Raw genomic sequence first — 25621 nt, forward strand, 5'->3', positions numbered from 1 at the left:
TTGAATACTTTTAGCACACCCGACATCCATGTCATCAGTAGAGAAAACATCATTGTATTCCATTAGCTGCTCTTCTAGTACTTGTTTGTGCTCTGCAGGACTATCAGCATCATTCAGGTGAAAGTCTAATTTGGTTTCTTTCTCCTCGACCTTGGCAGGGTAAAAGCTAATGGTTGTCACTGGGTAACAATAGGCTACCTCCTGCCAAGCTGGTATCATAACTGGGTATGTGGTAACATTCCGAACAGTAACAACATCCATCCTTGGACATTTTAAATAATAGTCTTTCCTTTCTGGTACTATCTCCCAGCCATTCTTTGCAACCTCTTTCAGATCAGTCTCTAGCAGGAAAAAAACTACCATTTGCACCCGGTGAAATTTCCACATAAACCCGCAACACTCTCACTACCCCTGATGGAAGCTCTATGGGATGCCATGGATTCCCCACACATCCTCCAGGAAGATCAGGAGCAAATGTTTTAAGATATTTTGAAGTTCTGGAGCAACAGGCAGTGAAGGTAAAGGAGTACCCTGTTGTGGCTGAAGAAACCTTATGAAAGCAGCCTCAACGGTTTCAATATTGGAACCCACAACCATAGGAGCATAATCATTACCCCCGGGTGGAGGGCTCACATAGGCAATGACTTTAAGTGGGGGATCCTCATCAGCTGTCACACCAGGAATGCGAAGCTCAACTTCTAGACAACCAGCCATAAAAACAGGATTTTCTCCCACACCATAAACAGGCATAGTGTCCATAGGTTTCATAGGGAGGTGGTTTAAGTGTTGCTGATAGAAGGGTCTGTAGATAATAGTCAGCTGAGAGCTGGTGTCAAACAGAGCAGTAGTGGGTATATCATTAACAAACAAATTGAAAGTACATCTGCAGCCTACTCCAAGCAGTTTAGTGAACATTTGTTTTCTTGATTTTCCCTGTTTTCTTTTATACATTCATCCAGCTTTACTGTGAATTTCAGAACTATCAACAAGCAGTGGACACTGACGAACTGTGTGGCCTGCTTGTCCACAGCGGAAACATTTAATGTGGAAGAGAGGCTTATCACTGGAGGTTTTATCAGCAGATAGATCTCTAGGCTGTGGAAGTCCACCAACTTCTTTGTTTCTAGCAACAGTCTCATTTTTGTGCTCACCCAAAGAGCTCTGATGAACTTTGCTTTTAGAAGGGGTACTAAAAAGGATATCAGCCTCCGGTTTCTTTACTTCACTCATATTTTCAGTAAAAGTAAAGTTTCTCTCTCTCAAAACAACTCTTAGGACCGGTGACATTGGGTGATGCGGCAGAAGCCCCTTTATGATTAATTTATCAACATCTGTAGGAGAGATTACCTTTTCAGTGAGCAATCTTCATAGAAGCACTTCTAGCCTCCTCACAAACACAGAAACATCCTTTCCCTCTTTATGCTTTGTCTGTTTACAATCAGCATCTGATCCGGGTCACGGTGCCGTCCATAAGCATCTGTCAAAATATCAATATATTCTTGGGCCCTGCTACTCACATGTGTGTCCTTGTAAGCTCTGGTGGTCTTCAGCTTTCCATGATGCGCTCTGAGCAGGTCCATTCCTTTATCACTTGTTGTGCAAAATCTTTCCACACTTCAAAGCTTTCTTCACCAGCAGGGACAGGTAGCACTCCTGAAAAAGCCTTTAATTTGTGGTAAGAATCAGCATGTAAATTCTGAGCAATGACTTCAGGGACTTTTAGCAGCAGATGCTCAATATTTGTTTCCTGCTTAGTGGCTGTAGAAGGCAACATTTCAGTCTCTCCTGATGAAGCCGTTGTATTCAATGGTTCACACTTTACAGGCAGGGCTGGTAACTTTGCCTTTCTGGAGGTGAAATCACTGGAAATACTGCAGCACAACCAATTGCTTCAGCCTCTTTGGGATTTATGAAAAAGGGCCCTTTAACTGGATTTAAATCCACCTCACTGAGACAGAGATAATGGGTATACAGTTCAAAACTCTCATCTTCTTCTCTATTATCCACAAGAGTAGCATACTACAAGGTTTCATTTGCTTTTAGTGCCTCCTGCAGTCTGTGGGAACTCACAGTGATAGGCACATATGAAATAGCAAATGTCCGTTTAGGTGGCAGTCCCTCTTCTAGGGCCCACTGCCTCACAGCTTCTGTTGATAACAGTGACATGATCGTTCCTTAATGTCCTGATCCAAGAAAGCTCTCAGCAGTGCCTCCAGATGTTGCGCTATTTGTACACTCTTTGCGGCTACTGGAGTATGATGGTGCCACCTGTATAGTAATTAGGAGCAGAGTCCGTATAATCTGTGTGATCAGGACAAGATCTCTAGCGCTAGTGCCTCCACTCAATTGGGGCTTGTGGATAACAAGTGAAATCCCAACTGAGAAATGTATTATCCACATAGACACTAATCCACACAGCATTGTATATGAAAGTCCGTGTATTGAAGTAATAACATTCAGTTACCCATCCAACATAAAGTATCTTCCAAACAGGAACATTAAAGTATTAACAGTCTGTTTTGCATGTCTCAGTGAGGGGAGGCTGCAACACTCTGTCTGAGCTCTCTCTCTCTCCAGGAAAACCACACTTCCCTCTTTTTCACAAGTCTCTCCCTGATGACCTCATCCTCAGTGCCCAGACAGCATAGCAGCCATAATGGAAAAGGGCAAAACAAACACTGCATAATAGAAGTATACCCTGGAAAATGGGCAAAGAAATGATCACATCACTACGTAAGTATTAACAAACACTATTGCAGCTACACCCCTAACATGGATCTAAACCTAAAGACAAAAATCTAATTCATTGCAGCTTCCCAACCCTTAGATGTGGTATCTGTATGGGGGTACAATCACAGATGGCATTGTCCTGTGTGAGTGCATTTTCTGCTGGAGTGAAAAACAGCAGTTGAACACAGCCCCCTGATCATGTCCTCTCTGCTTATTCACAGGTAAATGCTGCTGTCTCATCTCCACCTTAAACTGTCTCACTGCTGTTCACTGACTTTCTATAAAACTAGTTAGTTTTTAATTAGTCTATATCTATTTGTCTGCGGTGATTGATTCTCACCTCCTTTTTGCCTTTCTGTGATCAGAGAATTAATCCTCTTTTATGACTTTGGCCTGTTTCTGTGGCTGGTCTGGCTTTGGCCAACATCCCCCCCCCCAATTCATGTGTTCCTTATCAGTTCCTTATTGGGGTGGAGAAGGATTGCTCACTTGATTATCTCCCTATAAATTTAGACCAGCTTATGGGGGAAGTCACAGACGGAGTGGAGTGGGGTGGGGACAGTCACAGATGGCATTGTCCTGCATGAGTGCATTTTCTGCTGGAGTGCAAAACAGCAATTGAACTAAAGCAGCAAGAAGATACAACAAAGAACTCTACTGCACTCTGGAAGGACTGCAAGCAAAACACCCTGGGAAACATCTCATACAAGTCTGATTCATACTCCATGTACCTTTTAATATGCCCCTCTACTCTTCCTTTTCATATTATTATCCTCTGTTCTTAAAAATCTAATTTCTTTACCCCTCTGCTCCACCCCAAAGCTTATAGATCTCACCCTCACTGCTACCATCTCCCTTCTACTGCTCTCATCACCTCCTGCTAATACTTAACTCCCCTGCTGACCCAAACACCAGGACTGGAAGGCATGTGCACTCGTATTCATCCTGCTTCCATCTTACTTTCCTTACCCTCCTCCTAACCTCTTGGGATATCGCCCCGAACCCTGGTCCTCCAGGATCTCACCCCCACACCAGGCACCCTCCTTCTTTTCCTAACCTCTGGGGATATCTCCCCAAACCCTGGTCCTCCAGGATCTCACCCCCACACCAGGCACCCTCCTTCCTCCAGGAATAGCAGCAATCCCCTCAATTTAATCTCAGTCCCCATGCTCCTAAAAATCACCCTCCCTTTCTCATGTGCACTCTGCAATGCCCGCTGTCAGGAATGGACTTGCCAGTAATGGTGGGACTCACCTGCCTTGTGGGCTGCAGTACCAGGGCTGGCCAGCGGGTGCTCCCAGCAATCAGAGACTCAACCCTGCAGCCAGCCAAACACCTGAAGTTGATTATGCAGGTGTATTTAAGGGATGGCCAGACCTGCAGTCTCTGCCTTGGTGTGTGTTTTTCCTGGGCCCTGTATCTTGTTCCTGCATCCCTGTGCCTGTCCCTGTCTGATTCGTTGCTGACCCTGCCTGATCCGGACCTCTGCTGACTTCTCCTGTTTTATCCCTGGCTTGTGACCCCGACCATTCTCTGCCTGACCCCCTGTACCTACCTGCCCGATTGTTATTGACCCAGCCTGCCTGACGACGCTTGCATTGTATGTACTGTTATCTGTGGGTGGTTTGGTTCGTTTGCACTGTGTTATGTTTTAGTATTGCACTGCGTTTATGTTTGTATTGTTAGTCTTTAATAAATTATATTGTTTATAACATATCTGAAGCCTGCGTTTCCCTGCGTCAGTCACACACCTCTGGTCATACCCTGGAGCCCTGACATTACACCAAGGCACAATCCTGACCAGAAGTGGCTGCACAGGGAAGCCATCTTGGCTTGTTGCTGGGAAGGATGGATCTTGATGAGGTTGTGTATTTATCTCTGCTAGTGTTTGATGACAGAGAGTATGCTTATCAGGCTCTGAGGGAGTATACCCGGGATCAACTGCTAGAATGTATACGGCTCGCTCATGTTCTAGTAGATCAGGGCACAGAGTTCTCTGAGGTGCAGCCATTGATTCAGGTTTGTGCTGAGTTGGTTTCATCTGGTACCCCTGAAAGCAGGAATGACTTTTTGCCCCCATTTAGTGCCGACCAGGTAGAGTCCCTGGTATGGTTATTAGAGGATGATGTGGATTGCTTCTTGGAGCATTATGCTGCATGTTCACCACAGGTACTAAGAGATTGTATAAACGCAGTGCAGTCTTTGGTCAGACAGGCTTTGTGTAAGCTCAGCTTTGTTCAACCCATACTGCAGACATGGTCAGACTTGTTGCACCCAGCCTCAGTCAGCTTGCAAAAACCCAGTCCTGCTTCTAATCTATTTCTTCAAAGCTCTATTCCTGCATTCCCAACAGCACCTCCAGTTACAGCCCAGTATACCCTCCTATCTACCGCATGTCAGTACCCTGTTCCCACTCGCTGCACCTATCCTGCCTTTAACCCTGTAAAGAAGCCCTCTGTAGCAACTGTTCCCTCCCCTGTTCCATCCTCCAGCTCTTCTCTGTCTCCAGCTGCTCCATCCGTTTACAAACCTGCGCTTACTTACGGTGCTCCGGTAACTAAAACCAGGAAAAGGCGAAAGTTCTTTCCAACCAATACCATCCTGCCAGTATCCAAACCGGTCAGCCTCCCAACTGAGAACCTGCCTTCCGTGGTGCAGCCTGGTGCCTCGGCGCCCACAATTCAGCCTGATGCCTCTACCCAGCCTGATGCCTCTACCCAGCCTGATGCCTCTACCCAGCCTGATGCCTCCATTCAGCCTGATGCCTCTACCCAGCCTGATGAACTGATCCAGCCTGATGATTCCATTAGGCCAGGTGACTCGGTGCCCACTGCCTTGCCAGATGACGCGGTGCCCGCTGGCGAGCCAAATGACCTGATGCCTGGTGACCCAGTGCCCCCTGTCATACCTGGTGACCCGATGCCCACTGTTGAGCCAGACAATTTCATGCCTGATGACCCAGTGCCCGCTGTCATGCCTGGTGACCCAATGCCCGCTGTCGGGCCAGACGATCCAATGTCTGACCCAGTGCCCGCGGTCATGCCAGTTGACTCGGAGCCCACTGTCGTGCCTGGTGACTCGGTGCCCACTGCCTTGCCAGATGACACGGTGCCCGCTGGCGAGCCAAATGACCTGATGCCTGGTGACCCGATGCCCGCTGTCGAGCCAGACGATCCAACGCCAGATGACCCGGTGCCCGCTGTCGATCCAGACGATCTGGTACCTGATGACCCCGTGCCCGCTGTTGTGCCAATTGACTCAGAGCCCACTGTCGTGCCTGGTGACTCGGTGCCCACTGCCTTGCCGGATGACGCGGTGCCCGCTGTCGAGCCAAATGACCTGATGCCTGGTGACCCGATGCCCGCTGTCGAGCCGGATGAGCCAATGTCTGACCCAGTGCCTGTGGTCATGCCAGTTGACTCGGAACCCACTGTCGTGCCTGGTGACTCGGTGCCCACTGCCTTGCCAGATGACGCGGTGCCCGCTGGCGAGCCAAATGACCTGATGCCTGGTGACTCGATGCCCGTTGTCGTGCCTGATGACCCGGTGCCCGCCGTTCCGCCTGGGGGCCCGCCACTCCGCCTGGGGGCCTGGCGCCCGCCTGGAGGCCCGCCGCCCCGCCTAGGGGGCCCAGCGCCCGCCGCCCTGCCTGGGGGCCCGATGCCCGCCGCCCTGCCTGGGGGCCCAATGCCCGTCGCTCCGCCTGGGGGCCCGATGCCCTTCGCTCCACCTGGGGGCCCGATGCCTGCCGCTCCGCCTGGGGGCCCGATGCCTGCCGCTCCGCCTGGGGGCCCGATGCCTGCCGCTCCGCCTGGGGGCCCGATGCCTGCCGCTCTGCCTGGGGGCCCGGCGCCTGCCGCTCCGCCTGGGGGCCCGATGCCTGTTGCCCCGCCGCCCCGCCTGGGGGCCAGATGCCCGCCGCCCCGCCTGGTGATCCGGTGACCAAGCATTCACCCGATATAAATCTGCTCTCTTAACATACAATTCCTCCCTCCATGCTGCCAAACAAGCCTACTTTGTCACTCTTATTAATACCTTGTCATCCAGTCCTCATCATTTCTTCTCCACTTTTAACTCTCTACTTTCTCCACCTCCACCTCCTGCCAGTAACTCACTCACTGCTTACAAGATTGCCAATCATTTTATAAACAAGATTGATGCAATTCATAGGGGCATCTCCACCACACAGACATCCATCCCACTTAGCATACCTTATACTAACCCTCCTGTCACGGTGTGGGAGCCTGCCAATTATTAATCCCCTTATTAATGCCTTGTATCACATGCCCTCAGTGTCCTGCTCTGTATTGTTCCAATTGTCCCCTGTGTCACTAGGCCAAATGGCCATATCAAATTACTCTGGGCCCCCTCCCTCCTGGCCAGCTGCCTGGGAGCTCTCTGCACACCTCCCAACCCGCTTTTCATCTATGCAGACAGCATCCCTGCCTCTAGGATGTCCCTGTCACCAGCCTGATTCTCCCTGGGGTCTAGTGTTCCCTTCCCCCTCCCGGTTGCCAAGGCAACCGGGGAGCGTCCTGCAGCAGTTTAAGAGGTGGATGCTGGGAGCTCCTAGTCATTCTGGTGTGTAGTCTGCAAGGGATCTCAAGCTTCGGCAAGACCCTTGTGAATAGACTCTGCAAGCCTACCCCAGCCTCACAGAGACCCCACAGGAGGGAAGAGATAACCATAGAAAGCTTGCCTGCGATTGCGAGAGACCCCACAGAAGGGGGAGAGACTACCACAGCCCGTCTGCCAGAGCCAGAGGCCACCCGCCTGATCCGGACTCCACAGGTACCTGCGTTCTGCTTCTACCCCTGGAAGACCAGGCACCCTGTTGGGTCCGTGAGTACCTGCTTCCCCACTGTGTTACCTGAACTGTTGCGGTGGTGACTCCTCGCACCCCTCTCCTGTGTCGGACTACCCCTGTTACAGGGACACCCCCTTGGCTCTCCTAGTGGACTATAAGTGGGTGGGGTCCCCTCGCTACCCTTTAGTGGCAAATCCACCCTCTCTGCCACCCAACATATTGAAGGACTGCCGTCTGTTTGTCTCAATAAAACTTTGTGCGTCTGCTATCCACTCTGTGTGTTCTGTCCTGCCTTTCCTCCGTTACACCTCCCTCAACACTTTCCTCTTTTGACCTTGTTATTACCGAAGAGGTCAATAAAGTTTTCTCAGAAGCCCATCTTACCACCTGCCTCCTGGATCCTATCCCCTCACAACTACTACGATCACTCTCTTCTTCTATCCTATGCTTTCTATGCTTCCTCACTCACATCTTCAATCTCTCCCTCTCTACAGGCACCTTCCCCTTCCTTCTAAAGCATGCACACATCATTCCCATACTTACAAAGCCCTCCCTGGACCCCACCAACCTGAACAACTGAAGACCCATCTCCCTGCTGCCATTTACCTCTAAACTCTTAGAAAGCTTAGTCTACAATCGCCTGAGCTCCCACCTCACCGACAACAACCTTCTTGACCCTTTACAGTCTGGCTTTCACTCACTACACTCCACTGAAACTGCCCTACTAAACCTCACTAATGATCTACTAACTGATAAAACCAATGGCCACTACTCCATACTCATCCCAACCAATGGCCACTACTCCGTACTCATCCCAACCAATGGCCACTACTCCGTACTCATCCCAACCAATGGCCACTACTCCGTACTCATCCCAACCAATGGCCACTACTCCGTACTCATCCCAACCAATGGCCACTACTCCGTACTCATCCCAACCAATGGCCACTACTCCATACTCATCCCAACCAATGGCCACTACTCCGTACTCATCCCAACCAATGGCCACTACTCCATACTCATCCCAATCAATGGCCACTACTCCATTCTCATCCCAACCAATGGCCACTACTCCCTACTCATCCCAACCAATGGCCACTACTCCCTACTCATCCCAACCAATGGCCACTACTCCGTACTAATCCCAACCAATAGCCACTACTCCATACTCATCCCAACCAATGGCCACTACTCCCTACTCATCCCAACCAATGGCCACTACTCCATACTCATCCCAACCAATGGCCACTACTCCGTACTCATCCCAACCAATGGCCACTGCTCTGTACTCATCCCAACCAATGGCCACTACTCCGTACTCATCTCAACCAATGGCCACTACTCTGTACTCATTCCAATCAATGGTCACTACTCCATACTCATCCCAACCAATGGCCACTACTCCCCATTCATCCCAACCAATGGCCACTACTCCCTACTCATCCCAACCAATGGCCACTACTCCCTACTCATCCCAACCAATGGCCACTACTCCGTACTAATCCCAACCAATAGCCACTACTCCATACTCATCCCAACCAATGGCCACTACTCCCTACTCATCCCAACCAATGGCCACTACTCCATACTCATCCCAACCAATGGCCACTACTCTGTACTCATCCCAACCAAGGGCCACTGCTCTGTACTCATCCCAACCAATGGCCACTACTCCGTACTCATCCCAGCCAATGGCCACTACTCTGTACTCATTCCAACCAATTTGTTTTTTGTCAAAATTTTCAGTGGTTTTTGGTTTGTTTAAGAAAAAATAAAAAACCCAGAGTTAATTAAATACCACCAAAATAAAGCTCTGTCACAAAAAGATGATAAAAATTTAATATGGGTACAGTGTTGCATGACCGCGCATTTGTCATTCAAAGTGTGACAGTGCTGAAAGCTGGAAATTGGCCTGGGCAGGAAGGGGGTATAAGTGCCCTGTAGGCTTGTGGTTAAAGGAGAAGTTCACCTTTTCAGGCAGAATTTCTCTTTTCCTAGAAGAGGGTGTGGCAAGGTGTATTCACCACTCTAGACCACACCTCCCTCATTACAATACTACCTCCCACCCGCTTTCTATACAATCTGATTGGATAACTATTCCATAGTAGGAAATTGTACAGAGATTGTACAATCAGATTGCACAGTGTATGGCCATCTTTATACAAGTACATAGGAGGGATGGATGGACACACGGTGGTCAGGCCCCGTTCAGATCTCCATGTAGTGATAACTCACATTCCTGCATGTGTTTGTTTTGGCTGTTTCGGAGCGTTTTCACTCGTCACTCATAGGGCAGCCCATTCACTTGAACAGTCTGCTCTACACACAACAACCGATCCAGGGTATTTTTGCATTTGCATTTTATTGCTGTTTTTGGTGCATATTCCACACTTGGGGTGCCTTTAACATGTAATGACAACACAAAGCACATTTGCAACATGTTTCTGGAACACATGGCAAAGCTCGCATTTTCTGTGCATTTTTCCATGCGTTCGGAAACACACAGATGTGAATGGAGCCTCGTTCTGTGTAATTTCACTTTCAGGCTTCATTCACACCTAAAGTAGTGGGGGAAGGGGGGAACATGTTTTTAGACTCATTGTTCCAATGATACATACAGTATAGGGAAGCCCCTTTGATCTCAATGGGCTACACGTGGCAAAGTAGCTCATGGGACATTGTGGGGTGGTGCGTGTTGCTTGTTTTTTACTACATGTTTTGCTGCATTTGTCATCCATTTTTTTTATGTGGCAAAATGTGTGTTTGTTTCTGTGTTTGGTGTGCCATTAGCAATTAATGACACTGAAAGCACAACTAGGTCATTTTAGTGAATATAAAGGAGGCCATACAATATACAATCTTCTTTAGATTTACCAAAATTATATAATAGGAGGACACACCATCTATCCAATCACTTTGTATCCAATCAGGTAGGCCCTTGCACTACATCAGGGGTGTCCTGAGGGCTGTATGTGGCCCCAGGGAGTTTAGTATTCACCGGAGAAGGCGGATGGTGGCAATTGGCTGAACCACATTGATCGGGTGAGAGAGACCCATGCATCCACTAGCTGAGTGAACATTGACATCTACTACCCCAGTTACCTGCTTGCACATAGTTGTGAACATTGTACACAGTTCCCCCAGTTTGCAGCCGAGGTATACCAGCACCGCTGATGGAACATATCTGCAGTACAGTTATCAATCAAGCTGACCGCAGGATATACAGTTATAGACCAAGATATAGCAGTGCCTACTGAAGCATCAAGTCTATCTCCCTTTTTGCAGAGCAGGATCCCTTTCACTATTCATCTTTTGCCCTCTGACATTCGGAGGGAGTTGCCTTCATCCATAGACATTTATGCCAGCTGCTGCTATCTACTACTTCCAGCTCACTTCATACATTGAGTTCTTAAAGGACACTTGGCTCTAATTCTTCACCATCAATCAGGAAAGTGCTAAAACATCTCCTTTTCCCTCACTATTTTTGGCGTGACTACCCTAAGGAACTATTAACCGCCCTTTGACTCTGAAGGGGACATTGCCAATTATAACTGAGAATTATCTTTTCTCACATTTAATCCTTGCTAATTAGTTCTGAGGACCCGCAGTGAGCTTATCTGTTCATTTGATAGTCATTCCTGCTCACTGGGGATTCAACAGTCCCCTCAGACTGGAGGCAGTGGATCATTTCATAAAGTAGGCCTGTGAACAGTTCCTGTTGTTTTGTTGTGAATATCATTACTTTTGCTCACCATTGCCAAGAGTGATCACACTTACTGCCAATACCAGTGTTATTTTGTTATTCCTGTCCTCCAATTCCAAAATAAAGTTCATTTTGGTTTATACTACTCTGTGTGTGACTCCATTTTACAAGTGTGATTTATCGGGGTCCCCATCGCATGATGGTGTCAGCAGAGGTTGGGCTTTCAACGAGAGGTCCACATTGACAGGGAACCCAAAAAAATGACTAAAGCAACACTTAAAGGGTAGTGCTACATATTATTTTTACTGCTGTGAGAAAAATCCTCCCTCTTCTGTACTTTGCTGTCTGCATCAAATATCACAGATCCATCCTCACCCTGTGTAGGAGGATGTGACCCTCCCAACTGCATTCTTCCCCGAAGTCAGAGACTTTCACTGCCATTTCTCTTTCTGCTGTCAGTGATGGCATCTGCTGATCTGAGTGTTGAGCTGGAATGTTCCGTCTGTCTGAACATTTATACAGATCCTGTAATACTGAGATGTGGACACAACTTCTGCCGGGTCTGTATTGATCGTGTGCTGGATACACAGGGGGGGTCTGGAGGTTATTCCTGTCCTGAATGCAGACAGAAGTTTCCAGGTCGGCCTTCTCTGCAGAGGAACATAGCACTGCGTAATATAATGGAGAAGTTGCTTTCTGCTCAGCCAGATCAAGAGGAGTCCGGGGTCTTCTGTACTCACTGTGTGGACTATCACATGCCTGCTGTTAGATCCTGTCTACACTGTGAGGTTTCTCTGTGTGATAAACACCTGAGAGTCCACAAAAAGTCCCCAGAACACATCTTAACTGACCCCACCTTGTCCATGGAGAGCAGGAAATGCTCCATCCATAAGAAGATCCTGGAGTATTACTGCACTGGGGATGAAACCTGTATCTGTGTGTCCTGCACTTTGGCTGGAGAACATCGAGAACACCAGGTGGAGGTGCTGGATGAGGCTTCTGAGAAGAAGAAGGAGACACTGAGGAATGTTCTGCAGAAACTTCTGACAAAGAGAGAGGAGATGGAGGAAAGCGTCCAGAGTCTGCAGGAACACAGGAGAAAGGTAGAAGAAGAAGCAGTTGGTGACACTAAGAGAGTCACTGCCCTGTTTAGAGATCTCAGGAGACGTCTGGAAGACCTGGAGAAGAGAGTCCTGAGGGAAATCTCCGGGAGGGCAGAGCGGGTCTCCATCTTCATCCGGGATCTGGAAATAAAGAAGGAGGAGCTGTCCAGGAAGATGCGTGACATTGAGGAGCTGTGTAACATGACGGATCCACTGACTGTCCTACAGGAATCAGACACAGGTGACTTGTGTGATACTGAGGATGGAGATAATGAGGACAGAGAGAGACATGAGGAACTCCTCCATGATGGAGGGGGGCTAAATGTGTCTGTGCTCTTACACACAGGTTTATCTGATATATTAACAGAGGTAAATGTATCCTTCTATATACAGGGAGCTGAGGACATATTACTGGATGGAAACACAGCTCATAATTATCTACATATATCAGATGACAGGAAAACTGTATCCAGGTCAGATATAGACCAGAATCATCCAGAAACACCAGAGAGATTTCAGGATTGTTATCAGGTGTTGAGCAGTCAGAGTTTCTCCTCAGGGAGACATTACTGGGAAGTGGATGTTGGGGGATCAGATAGATGGGGAGTCAGGATGTGTTACCCCAGTATAGACAGGAGGATGGCAGTCAGTGATTGGATGGAATAAGAAGTCCTGGTGTTTGTACAGGAATGGTGGTTGGTATGGGTTGATACATTACAATAAAGTGATCTACTTACCCTCCAATCCCTCCAGTACCAGAGTCAGGATATATCTGGATTATGAGGCCGGGCGGATCTCCTTTTATGATCTGTGTGTCAAGGTCCTACCTTTTCCCAGAGGTTATGTTACTCCATGTGCTGGCATCCATCTTGGATTTCTGCTGAGCATGGTCGGAATCTTTTATGCCTTCAGGTCTCTGAGGTCCATCCCCCAGAGGGGTGTGGCTGAGTACATATAAGCCTGTGATCCGCACATGCTCTTTGCACTTGTGTCTTGTGTCTTTGTCTTGCTACAGCTCTGTGTATACTCTTGTGACTCTTCTGGTATCTGACTCAGCTTGTGACTAGACCATTCTCTGTGTTTTCCTTCGATCTGACCTTCTGTTGCTGAACCCGGCCCGTGGCCTGTGATTCTCTGTCTACTGTTCTGTACCGTTTTGTCCCGTTGTTGTCGACCCGACCTGCCTGACTACGCTATTGTCATTCTTACCAGTTACACGCCATTACCGGAGCCGGGGTGTCTCGGGGGCCGCGACCTGGTTTCTGGCTGCGTCAAGTCCATCCCCACCATCAGCGGCCCTGATGAAGGGCAGCATGGGACTTAGACTCCGCGCCCTGAGGGACTTCGGTCTGTTGGTGGTGGTTGTCGTCAGCCAGTGCGTTACCCTGCCACTAGGCCTACCTGTCCGTGCTACAGCCCTGCCCTGAGACTGTGTGACCCGATCCAACACCTCCACACCTTCACTACCACCTTCACTGAGCCCCTCCATGCCGGGGTATGGGTATGGAGAGGTTGTATAAAGATCTGTGGGGGGAATCAGGAGATGTGAAAACTCCGCCAAGAGATTGGTGATGTCACAGGGAGGAGAGATGTGATTTGGTGGAATGTTCAGCCAATGGGATAAAGCAGTGGGTGGGGCCTCAGTTGGTGTCCTTCAGGCTTTTCTACTATAAATAATAATAAGTGAGATTTCTCCCTCTGTCGCTGATCACTGTGATTGGGTAGAATATCGGTCCAACTACAGGACTGACATGTTCCTATTGGCCAGTGAGGAGGGATGTTCTATCTATCTATCTATCTATCTATCTATCTATCTATCTATCTATCTATCTATCCATCCATGCCATGACAATCTGACATATTGCTTTCTCTGTAATTATGACACAGAAAATGATCAGATATGACTTCAGCAATCTCCCTCCTCCTGACCCTCCCCCTCCTCTCTGCCCCTCCCCCACATGCAGTCACTCTGTGCAGGGTGCTGGGCGGTCACTGTGATTGGACGGGATGGGGTCTCCTCTCCCCTTGTTCCTCCCTCCTATTCCATACAATCTATACTAAGAAATGATCAAACTTGCAGCCATGACCTTTTTCTTAGTTGTGGATGGGGTGGGGGAGATGATAGAGCCCCAGTCAGATTTTTATATATCAAACAGATAAAAAGCAATATGTAGTGAGCGCTCTCAAATGTATACAGCAGCTAGAACACTTCAGGTAACCACAATACCTTTAAAATATATGTATATCAATGTAACAAAGAACAGTGCAGCGCTCAAGAATTAATAAATGGATGAAGACAAAATATATATATATATTCATATACAAAGTCTATGCAATATCCGCGGTATTGTCTGATAAGGTGAATATACTTCCGAAGTATGTACTGCCTCGAAATAACAGCAATGCGCACTCACCAGAAACGCATGGATTATGCGCATATAGGAATAATCATCCCAGGTATCCGATCCATCGAAGACCGAGTGGTGGGCGTCCTATTCACGGTGGGTCATCAGAAACAACACAACCGATCCAGAGGTCCCCTTAAGGCTAGTCACACTGATAGTGTTGACCCCTCTTCTGGCTGGTGAGGGCACCCTTTCTGTGGGAGTAGCAGCTCCAAGAAGGAGCCCCAAAAAACATGTGCCAGAGATAGTGTAGTATGTTCTTAAGGTGATTTTATTAATCAGACATAGCAATAGGGCAGTATGCACATCACAGCATATGTGTACAGGTAGAAGACAGTATTACTGACCCCAGTAAAGATGGCCGCCGGGCCTCCTCGTGGCTCCGGCGGTAGGAAATGACGTCACGCTCTGCACAGCTCCTCCTTAGAATATGTCTCATTGCCAAGAAACCTAAAGTATGTAACATTGCCTGGGGCCCCAAATATTTTGGAAGGTCTGAAAATGGGGCAGAGCCACAGAGTTGGAGGAAGAGATGGCTGCTTTGGGTGTTTCAGCGGGGGGGGACAAAAAATGGTAGAGCCTACGCTGCTGACGTAGTTTACAGATCATAGGTGGAGGGGTACGTTAGCTTTTTTTTTGTCTTGGGTGAGAGAGAATTTTATCCCATCACTGTCTGGGGGCCCCAAGACCATTTTGGAGCTCAAAAAGCTTACACTGATTTTGGCCCCCAGGTGACCTTAAAGAGACTGTCACTAGCCCACCCAAGACGGTGATAGGTTCTCTTGAAAGCCCTTCTCTGACCTGCTATAGAGACGGTGAAGAAATGTATAGAGTGCCGGACCCGAGACAGAGCGCAGAGTGTAACCCGACTTATTGTCTGTCTCCGAGCTGTGATGTCATATTGGGGGAGTGACTGCCGAGGGATCCAGATATAGGTGCACTGGCCCTTTAAGACCAAATCTATCTATCTATCTATCTATCTATCTATCTATCTATCTATCTATCTATCTATCTATCTATCTATCTATCATTATTATTAATACATTTACAATGAGCTTGTTCTATGGATGGTTTTATTGTGTGAAGAAATACAAATAATCAATCAACAAATAGAGAGAAAGAGATGACAATTGATTGAAAAATCTCCGAGGAAACATGAAGAAATGATCCCGAGATTGACTAGTGACAGAAAACATGGGATCTATCCCCAATATAATGATCTGACTATAATAATGTCTGATAAATGGAACCAGAATGTGTCCCCAATATCATGTGTCCCCATAGAATGGATCCCCAATAGAATCCTACTGGATCTCTTTTATAATGGATCCTAATATAATTTGTCCCCATAGAATGGATCCCCAATAGAATTTTATTGAATCTTTTATAATGTATCCTAATATAATGTGTCTCCATAGAATAGATCACCAATAGAATCCTATAGGATCCCTTTTATAATGGATCCTAATACAATGTATCATTGTGACATTGTATCCTATGATCACTCGATGTGTCCTGGTGATGGAGGAGGAATCAGGAAAGGAGATGTTAATGTGAATAAAGTTTTTTCTCTCTTGTACATGTGACGTGTCGGTGATAGAACACAGAAATCATGACATGGAGATGTATTCCTGGTCATTGTGGGGGTGTTGAAGTTTCAGTGGATGGGGGGTGCAGAAGTCAGTGCTGATAGATCAGTGTTACATTTTGTCCCATCCCACCTCCATGATCATATTGTACAACTTTGTAGCAAGTCACAAGGTGAAAGACTACAGCAGAGTCTGTTCTGTGTCAGACAATTGTGAACACAGCCAAAAACGTTACCGGTGGCACAGTTTTCTCAGGAGCACACACAACTCCCAATATCCACGGTGATAATTCTGGAATGCCAACCGCCACTTCAGACAGGGGTGATACAAGCTTTAATATATGGCTCTGTTCTTCAAGGAGGCGATACATTCTTCTTCCCGGAGAAGCGACTGTTTACATTCATGCATACATTCAATGAAACATTTGAAGCTCCAGAGCTGCAGATGCACCAGAGTTCTGTGATCCCCAAGGGGGGCTTTGTCAAACATAACAGGACCAACCCAGGAGTCTGGGAGGTAGGAGAGTTACACCTTTTATAAGATTTATTTCAGGTACTTATACAGTGCCTTCAATTTATATATATATTGTCCTTTCACATCAGTCCCCACCCCTGAGGAGTGTACAATCTAAGGTCCCTAACTCACATTCATACATACACATACTAGGGCCAATTTATACAGGAGCCAATTCACCTCCCAGCATGTCTTTGCAGTGTGGGAGGAGGCCAGAGTACCTAGAGGAAACCCACACAGGCACAGGGAGAGCATACAGACTCCAGGCAGGTGGTGCCATGGTTGGGATTTGAACCAATGACCCCAGTGCTGCCAGGTGGAAGTGCTCACCACTTGGCCACTGTGCTGCCCCTACAGTCACCCCCACAGTGTCAGTTTCCTAAATGTAGTCATATTTGTATGTTTTCTTTATATTTTATTTACAGCCGGCTGCCGTCTATCAGCCCATTTATTGTTGTTCATCAGACATGATGGGGATTCTTTGGGGGATTTTTATAACTTTTTATTTTAGAGTGTGGGATGGGAATTTTATGTTTGGGTGCAATACTTATGTGCTTGGAGCACTACAAACTGTTTTATTATTATTATAAAGAAAATAGGGGGTACAGCAATTATGGAGAGTTTTTTTTTTACCGCTGCTGCAAAAAATTTAAATAAAGTAAATGTAAAAAAATTAAGAAAGCCAAAAAAAACCCCACCAGTGATACAGAAGGAAGAACACCTGCAACTCAAAAGTTGGATCAGCATTTAAAAGAACATTTTTTTTTGCTGCTGCTGGAAAAAAAGAAAATAAATACAAAAATTCAGAAAGCCAAAAAAAAAAAGGAAACCACTGCTGATGCAGAAATGAGGAACACATGCAACGCAGAAGGGGGAACAGCAATTATGTCCTAAATATGTTTACTGCTGCTGCGGAGGTTGCAAAATAAAAACAAACAACAAAATGAAAAAAAATTAGGAAAGTAAAAAAAAAGGAAACCACTGCTGAAGCAGAAGGAGGAAGTCCTGCGACACAGAAGGGGAACTCTAATGATGCAGCAATAGAATCTGTCGATGCAAAATAAAAATAAAAATGTAGCAAATAAAAAAAAGGTAACAGTGGTGACCCAGAAGTGCTATAAAACACACTGACACTTCACTGACACCACTACACTGCTCTTCACAACACGGCACTCCACTCCTAACACACCACTAACTCCACTAAACTCCAGCAACACACTACACAAGGCTGCTGTGTAAGAAACCTGATATAGTGTGGGCGTGGACTTAGCTGTGACCCACGATTGGCCAATCATGGCTCTCACAGTGCATTGTGCTGTCATTGGCCAAAGCGTTGCACCTGACCTGTGGTCAGGTGCATTACTTTGGCCAATCACGGCTCTCAAAATGCACTGTGAGAACGCAGTGCATTGTGGGGCGCTCAGCGAGGGAACATTCTGCCCCAACACCCTTACCGTTCGATGTTCAGTGAACATTCCAACAGCTGATGTTCGAGATGATGTTACGTTTGATTCAAACATCGAGCTCAACACTAATCTACAGCAAGCTACTTTACAAAACACCAGACTGCAGGTGACCTCGTTTCCCCATTCACTTCTCCTTCCTCTCTGTAACATGCGCTCTCTACTTCTTCTTTCACACTTGTGTCCTCTCTCCTTAAACTCTCCTTCCTTCACCCCTCTTCTCCACCCCACAATCTGTATATATCCCCCTCACTTCTGTCCTCCCCTTATCACTGCACTCATCATCTCCTCCTAATTCTGATCCCACACACTAATAAAACCCCCAGGATCCTGAGGTACGTCCCCTCATATTATTCACACTCCCATATTACCTCCCTCACCCTTCTGCTTCTCTTAACCTCTGGAGACATGTCTCCAAACCCTGGGCCTCCTTTATGTAACTGCACCCAACGCACCCATCACCCTACACCCTCTGGCAGCAGCGGCAATCCACACACTTTAGTTTCCATTCTTCTTCTTCCCAGAATCAGCCTTCCCTTGTCTTTTGTCCTCTGGAATGCCCGCTCTGTCTGCAACCTCTGTTCATGACCTCTTTGTCACTAACTCCTTTCATCTACTTGCTATCACTGAAACCTGGTTTCATGAATCTAACACTGCTTCTCCTGCTTCCCTCTCCCATGGTGGCCTTCTCTGGACTCACCCCCCTAAACCCAGTGAATGCAAGGGAGGTGGTGTGAGAATACTCCTATCCCCACAGAGCACTTTTCAGGTTCTTCAGTCTCCTTCCTCTCTGCCATCTATCATTGTTTGAAGCTCACTTTATACATCTACAGTATTTTCTCCAATTTCTTTAGGAATTGCTGTGATCTACCGGCCCCCAGGATCAGTATCAACTTTCCTTGATGAAATCTCTGCCTGGCTACCCTACTTTCTCTCTTCTGAAATTCCCACAATCATTCTCGGCATCTTAAATCTCATAGTTAATACTGACACTCCTGCTACTTCTAAACTTCTTAGTCTTACCTCCACATTTGACCTGAAGTGATGGATACAGGCTTCTACTCTCTGTGATGGCAACACCCTCGACCTTGTATTCTCCTACCTATGCACTCCATTCAACCTCTCCAGCAATCCTTTCCCCCTCTCTGATCACACCCTTATTAGTTTTGCTCTCTCCCTGTCTTCCACCATCTCTCCCTCCAAATACCAAACAATTACCCATAGAAACCTTCACCACTTTAACCCTTCTCTTCTCCACTCTGCTACTGACCACCTCTATGACAAAATCTCACACCTGTCCTGCCCCAATCTAGCCACTTCTGAGTACAATAAATCCATGTACTCCACTCTGGATGAGCTCGCCCCTCTTACTACACACAGAATCAGGCCCCCACCCCCACAACCCTGCCAAAAAGACACCACCAGAAGTTTGAAAAATATAGTCGCATTCTAGAGCATCTGTGGCATGAGACTAAGTCTCACAAATAATCCAACCAATATAAATCTGCCCTCCAAAAATACAATTCTTGCCTCCACACTGCCAAGCAGACCTATTTCATCACTCTCATTAACATCTTCTCATCCAATCCCCACCAACTCTTTTCTACCTTTAACTCTCTACTTCATCCTCCACTGCCTCCACCCACTAACCCACTCACTGCTCAGGAGATCACCAAACACTTAAACATAAGAACAATACAATTCATGATGAAATATCCACTCTACAGATATTCCCCTTAACACTCCATGTCCACAGGTACACTCAACACTTCCCTTATTCCACCCTGGTACTATAGATGAAGTTCTTAAATATTTTTTTATGCCAACTTAACCACCTGTCCCCTGGACCCTGTTCCCTCTCCAATTCTGTGGTCACCATCTGGCTGTATCCCACACTCTCTAACTCACATCTTCAATCTCTCCCTCTCTTCTGGCATCTTCCCCAACTCTCTCAAACATGAACTAGTCACCCCCATACTCATTTTTAGATTCAGCATTCAGAACTTCCTCATCTTATTAGGACTTTTGACAATATATCAGTACCTGTAATTGAGTACTGTCTGCCATCTTACCATTCTCAGTAAGCATTCCCTCTCTTAGTCCCTAATAGTGATGTTGATATTTTTATATATGTGCATTATCAATTTTTGCCCGACTTTTATTGTTGATTTATATATTTTCATAGAAGTCATCATGTGGAATTGAGCATCCCTTATGGTTGCCCCTTTGGGTCCGTAAAAGGGGTTCCTCTCTTGGAGGCGAGTGAGACAGCGTCCTGGTTTCCTTTTCCTTTTTCTTGTTTATCTTCATCTGTTTGAGAGGTCTTTGGAAATATAGGCCACATCTATTCACCAATGGTTTTAACCATTTGGTGGTTTCTCATGTTCTTCGCCCCCCCGAGGGGCTATGTAAGTGAAATTTACATATTTGAGATTGTCATTCTGTCTTAGCGGCATATGAATATGTGACTATAATTATATATCTATTATAGGTGTCATGCGTTTTAAGCACTTCTGAAGAAGAGATCATTGTCTGTCTCAAAAAGCGTCAAGTGCATGCATGTTTTGTTTCCTGCTCCTTGTATCCCTGTATCCAATGTGACAGCTCTATCATGTATTACCGCCACATTTTTCTGTGTTTATATGTTGTTTTAATCTTTTGTTATTATAAAACATTGTTTATTAAGTTTAATATACTGATATGAAGTTATTGGTTTTGTTTGTGCCTTTAAAGTCCTACAAAAAGAGGGTCTTTCCATGTTTTCCCCCCTACTTAAAAAGCTTTCCTTGGACCCCACCAATCTTAAAAACCTACGCCTCATCTCCTTGCTCCCCTTTTCCTCCAAATTTCTTGAAAGCCTAGTCTACAGCCAACCAAGTGACCACCCCATTAAGAATAGCATTCTTGATCCCCTTCAGTGTGGATTTCTTCCTCAACACTCCTCAGAGACTGCTCTCCTAAAACTCACAAACAATTTACTAACCGTAAAAAACAACAGACACTAATCAGTACTCCTGATACTTAACTTGTCGGCTGCCTGTGATACAGTTTTCTACCCCCTCCTTCTCAAAAAACTTTCTCCTTTGGTCTCCATGACTGTGCTCTTTGTTGGTTCTCATCCTACCTATCCCACCGCACCTTCAGTGACACTTACAATCTCTTACTCTTCTTCTCTTCTTCCTTTCTCTGTCGGGGTCCCCCAAGGTTTTGTTCTTGAACCTCTCCCATTCAAAATCTACACCTCCTCCCTGGGTCAGATATTTCACACATCACTAACTTACTGTCAGGGATCCCGGCTGCTCAGCGTTGTGCGCATGCGCAGATCGCCGATTCTTTCTAGCCGGCGAACATAGAGATCGTGGCGGTGGCCGCGCATGCGCACTAGCGATCGCGGCCGCACCAATGAGAACACAGGGCGCCCTATTTAAACCTGCCCTGTGCATCTCCAAATTGCCACAAGGTCTTGTTCCTGTTCCCGTGTTCCTGCTAGTACGTTTCCTTGTTGCCAAACTCTGCCTGTTCTGATTTATGATGACCCTCTCCTGCTCTGACCCCGGCTCATTCCTGACTATTCTTTGCCTGTCGTTACTACTATTTGGACCCTCTGTTATGGAACCCGGCGTGTGACCTGACTACTCTTTTGTCTGCTGCTTGGTACCGCATCTGTCCCCACTGTTACCGACCCGGCTAGTCTGACCACGCTCACTCCTGGCAGTCATCCATCCATCCCGCTCGGACCTGGACCTGTCATCCCCTTTACAGCAGGCTCATCCCGGGCACATACCCTCAGCGGGACCCTCTACCATAGTCGGGTGCACCCAGGGGTCGCGACCTGGTTCCAGTCGTGCATCAAGTCCATCCCCACCATCAGGGGCTCTGGTGAAAAGGCGGACTGAGACTTAGACTCCGCGCCCCGGGGAACCCCATTCTGTGGACCACTAGAGATCCCGTTGGGCGGAGCCTGACAGTACCTTGCGGCCATGACTGAGTCTGGAAGGGGAACTTCCCCCCTGGATGACCTATGCCGACACATGGCAATCCTCACAGAGGGGGTTAGGCTCCTCCAGGAGGGCTATACAGAATTAAGTGACCATATACAGACCTTAGCCACCCCTACCGGGCAGGGTAAAGAACCCCCTGGGGAAACCCTAGTTCTGACACCTGCACCAGAACCCCGAGTTCCCTTACCGGAACATTTTTCTGGGGATCGAGGTAGATTCAGGAGGTTTCGTGTTTCCTGTCAGTTATACTTCGACCTCCAGCCTCGAACGTTTTCATCAGAAACCATGAGGGTCGGGTTCATTATTTCTTTATTACAAGATGAACCCCAAGCCTGGGCCCACCGACTACTAGAGAAGCGAGACCCTCAGTTAGGTACAGTAACATCATTTTTTAAAGCAATGGCGCTCTTATATGACGACTCAGATACAACCGCGGCGGCCGAGATGTCCCTACATACCCTAAGGCAAGGTAATCGGGCAGTGGAGGAATACGCCGCCGAATTCAGGTGTTGGGGTGGTGACACCCAATGGAATGAGGCGGCCCTGTCTCACCAATTTCGCATGGGGTTAACCAAACCATTGAAGGACGAGCTGGCCAGAGTTGACATGCCCGATACTCTTGAGGCTCTAATAACCTTATCTATTCAGATTGACCGCCGGTTGCGGGAACGTAGGTGGGAAAGGTCCAACCAAGAGCATAGATCCACCGGGCGACTTCCAGTCCAGACCAAGGCCCTACGGGTCAACCGGAACCAGGAATTCACGGATACGTCAGATCTCGGGTCATCAGGAGGGTTTCGGTCTCCACTAACATCTGAGGAGCGCCAGAGACATCAGGTAAACCGTCTTTGTCTTTATTGTGGGGAAGCGGGCCATATAGTATGTACCTGCCCTGCCAAGAGGAGGAGGTTTCCTGCGATATTTTCTACAGTTACTCCTAAGAATAGGAACAACACCAGTTATCTAGCAGTATCTATCTCACTGCAGCTGCCAGGGAGAACTGTGGTAACCACTGCAATTATAGACTCTGGAGCATGTAGCTGCTTAATAGATATGGATTTCGCAGCTCAGCAGCAGATTCCCTTACAGTCAAAAGAGACGGGGTTAAATATATTCTTAGCTGATGGGTCCCGAATTAGGTCAGGGGTAGTGAACCGTGAAACTCCACCTATTTGCACTACAGTGGCCAACCATCACCAGGAGCTTCTCCGCCTGGATGCCATTGCATCCCCTCTGTTCCTGGTGATCTTGGGCCTCCCTTGGTTACAAGCACATGACCCGCAGATTGATTGGAAGGCTGGATCAGTTCACTTCATGTCATCCTATTGCCAGCAGCATTGCCTCCCTAGTGCGTCTCCGGCACCGCAGGCCTTGCTCTGTCTGGATACGGATGCAGAATTGGCTCAAGCCATTTCTTCAGCCTACCATAGTTATTTAGATGTATTCAGTAAGCGGGGGGCAGAGGTTCTGCTTCCGCACCGAACATATGACTGCCCGATTGATTTGCTCCCAGGTGTTCGGAAATACCTTTTGGGCGAATATTTCCTCTGTCTGAATGGGAATTAGGGGCCCTAAAGGAGTATATTGACAAAAGTCTCTGCAAGGGGTTCATTCGGCCCTCCACTTCACCAGCTGGGGCTGGTATCTTTTTTGTGGAAAAGAAGGACAAATCCCTACGACCCTGTGTAGACTACCGAGACCTGAACAAAGTAACTGTCAAGAATCGTTACCCGCTACCTCTAGTCCCTGAGCTCTTTCAGAGATTGAAGTCAGCTTCTATCTTCACTAAACTGGACTTGAGGGGAGCATACAATCTAGTCCGTATCAGAGAGGGGGATGAATGGAAGACAGCATTCCGTACCAGATTCTGGCATTTGGAATATTTGGTCATGCCCTTCGGCCTATGTAACGCGCCCGCCACTTTCCAACACTTCATTAATGACGTATTTAGGGACTACCTGGACATCTTTGTTGTGTACTTAGATGACATCCTGATCTTTTCCCCATCCTTAGAGGTCCATAGGGGTCACGTGAGGTGTGTTTTGGAACGGCTCCGCCAACACGGTCTATATGCTAAGGCAGACAAGTGCTGCTTTGAGCAGCACAGCATTTCTTTTTTGGGTCTGACCATTTCCACTACAGGAATAGCCATGGATCCCCAAAAGGTGTCAGCTATCTTGGATTGGCCCATACCCACTGACAAGAAGGCGGTCCAACGGTTCATAGGCTTCGCAAACTTTTATAGGAAGTTCATTAAGAACTTTTCAGGCTTAGTTTCCCCGATTACCCATTTGACCAGACAGGGGGTCCGTTTCCGGAGGACACCAGAAGCGCAGGAAGCATTTACGACTTTACAGAGGTTATTCACTGAGGCCCCTATCCTGAGCCATCCTGACTCATCTATGCCCTATATCCTGGAGGTGGATGCGTCTGAGAACGCAGTTGGGGCGATTTTGTCGCAGAGGAAGGGCATTAAGGAGCTCATGCACCCAGTGGCCTTTTTCTCTAGAAGACTGACTTCCGCAGAAAGGAATTACGATATCGGGGACCGGGAGCTTCTAGCAATCAAGGTAGCACTAGAGGAATGGAGGTATTTATTAGAAGGGGCAGTACATCCAATATTGATATTCACAGATCACAAGAACCTGGAGTATTTGAGGACAGCAAAGCGCTTGAGACCACGTCAGGCTAGGTGGGCACTTTTTTTGAGAAATATGTTAAGACTTGCACCGTTTGCCAGAGGAATAAAACTACTAGAAACAAGGCCTGGGGCCTATTATGCCCACTACCAATACCTGACAGATCTTGGAGTATGATCTCCGTTGACTTTATTGTGGAGCTTCCTCCCTCCCAGGAGCACACAGCAATCTTTGTGATTGTGGACCGGTTATCCAAGATGGCCCATTTTGTACCCTTAAAGGACACACTGACAGCCCATGAGACCGCACAGGTTTTTATCAGAGAGGTGGTGAGACTCCACGGGATCCCCAAGGATATTGTGTCGGATAGGGGGGTTCAGTTTACGTCTAGATTTTGGAAGGCTCTATGTGAGACGCTTGGAATTAAACTGTCATTCTCCTCTGCATATCACCCACAAACAAGTGGCCAGACAGAACAAACGAATCAGACACTTGAGCAGTACCTCAGATGCTACACCACCTTCCTCCAAGACGACTGGTTGACCCTCCTGCCACTAGCGGAGTTCGCTTATAATAACGCAAGTCATTCTGCTACAGGACAGGCTCCTTTTTTCGCAAATTATGGGTTCCATCCCACATTCTTACCGGATTTGATTCCGGAAGTCACG

The 25621-nt window shown here is 47.3% G+C and overlaps 1 pseudogene; it reads left to right on the forward strand.

Annotated features, from left to right (window-relative positions):
- Window positions 1–11701: 11701 nt before the first annotated feature.
- On the forward strand, window positions 11702–14171 carry LOC149456151 (E3 ubiquitin/ISG15 ligase TRIM25-like; annotated as a pseudogene).
- Window positions 14172–25621: the final 11450 nt, after the last annotated feature.

Source organism: Staurois parvus, unplaced genomic scaffold (genome assembly GCF_062004578.1).
Source record: "Staurois parvus isolate SC_StPar_1 unplaced genomic scaffold, SC_StPar_1.0 ptg000374l, whole genome shotgun sequence".
Lineage (NCBI taxonomy): Eukaryota > Metazoa > Chordata > Amphibia > Anura > Ranidae > Staurois > Staurois parvus.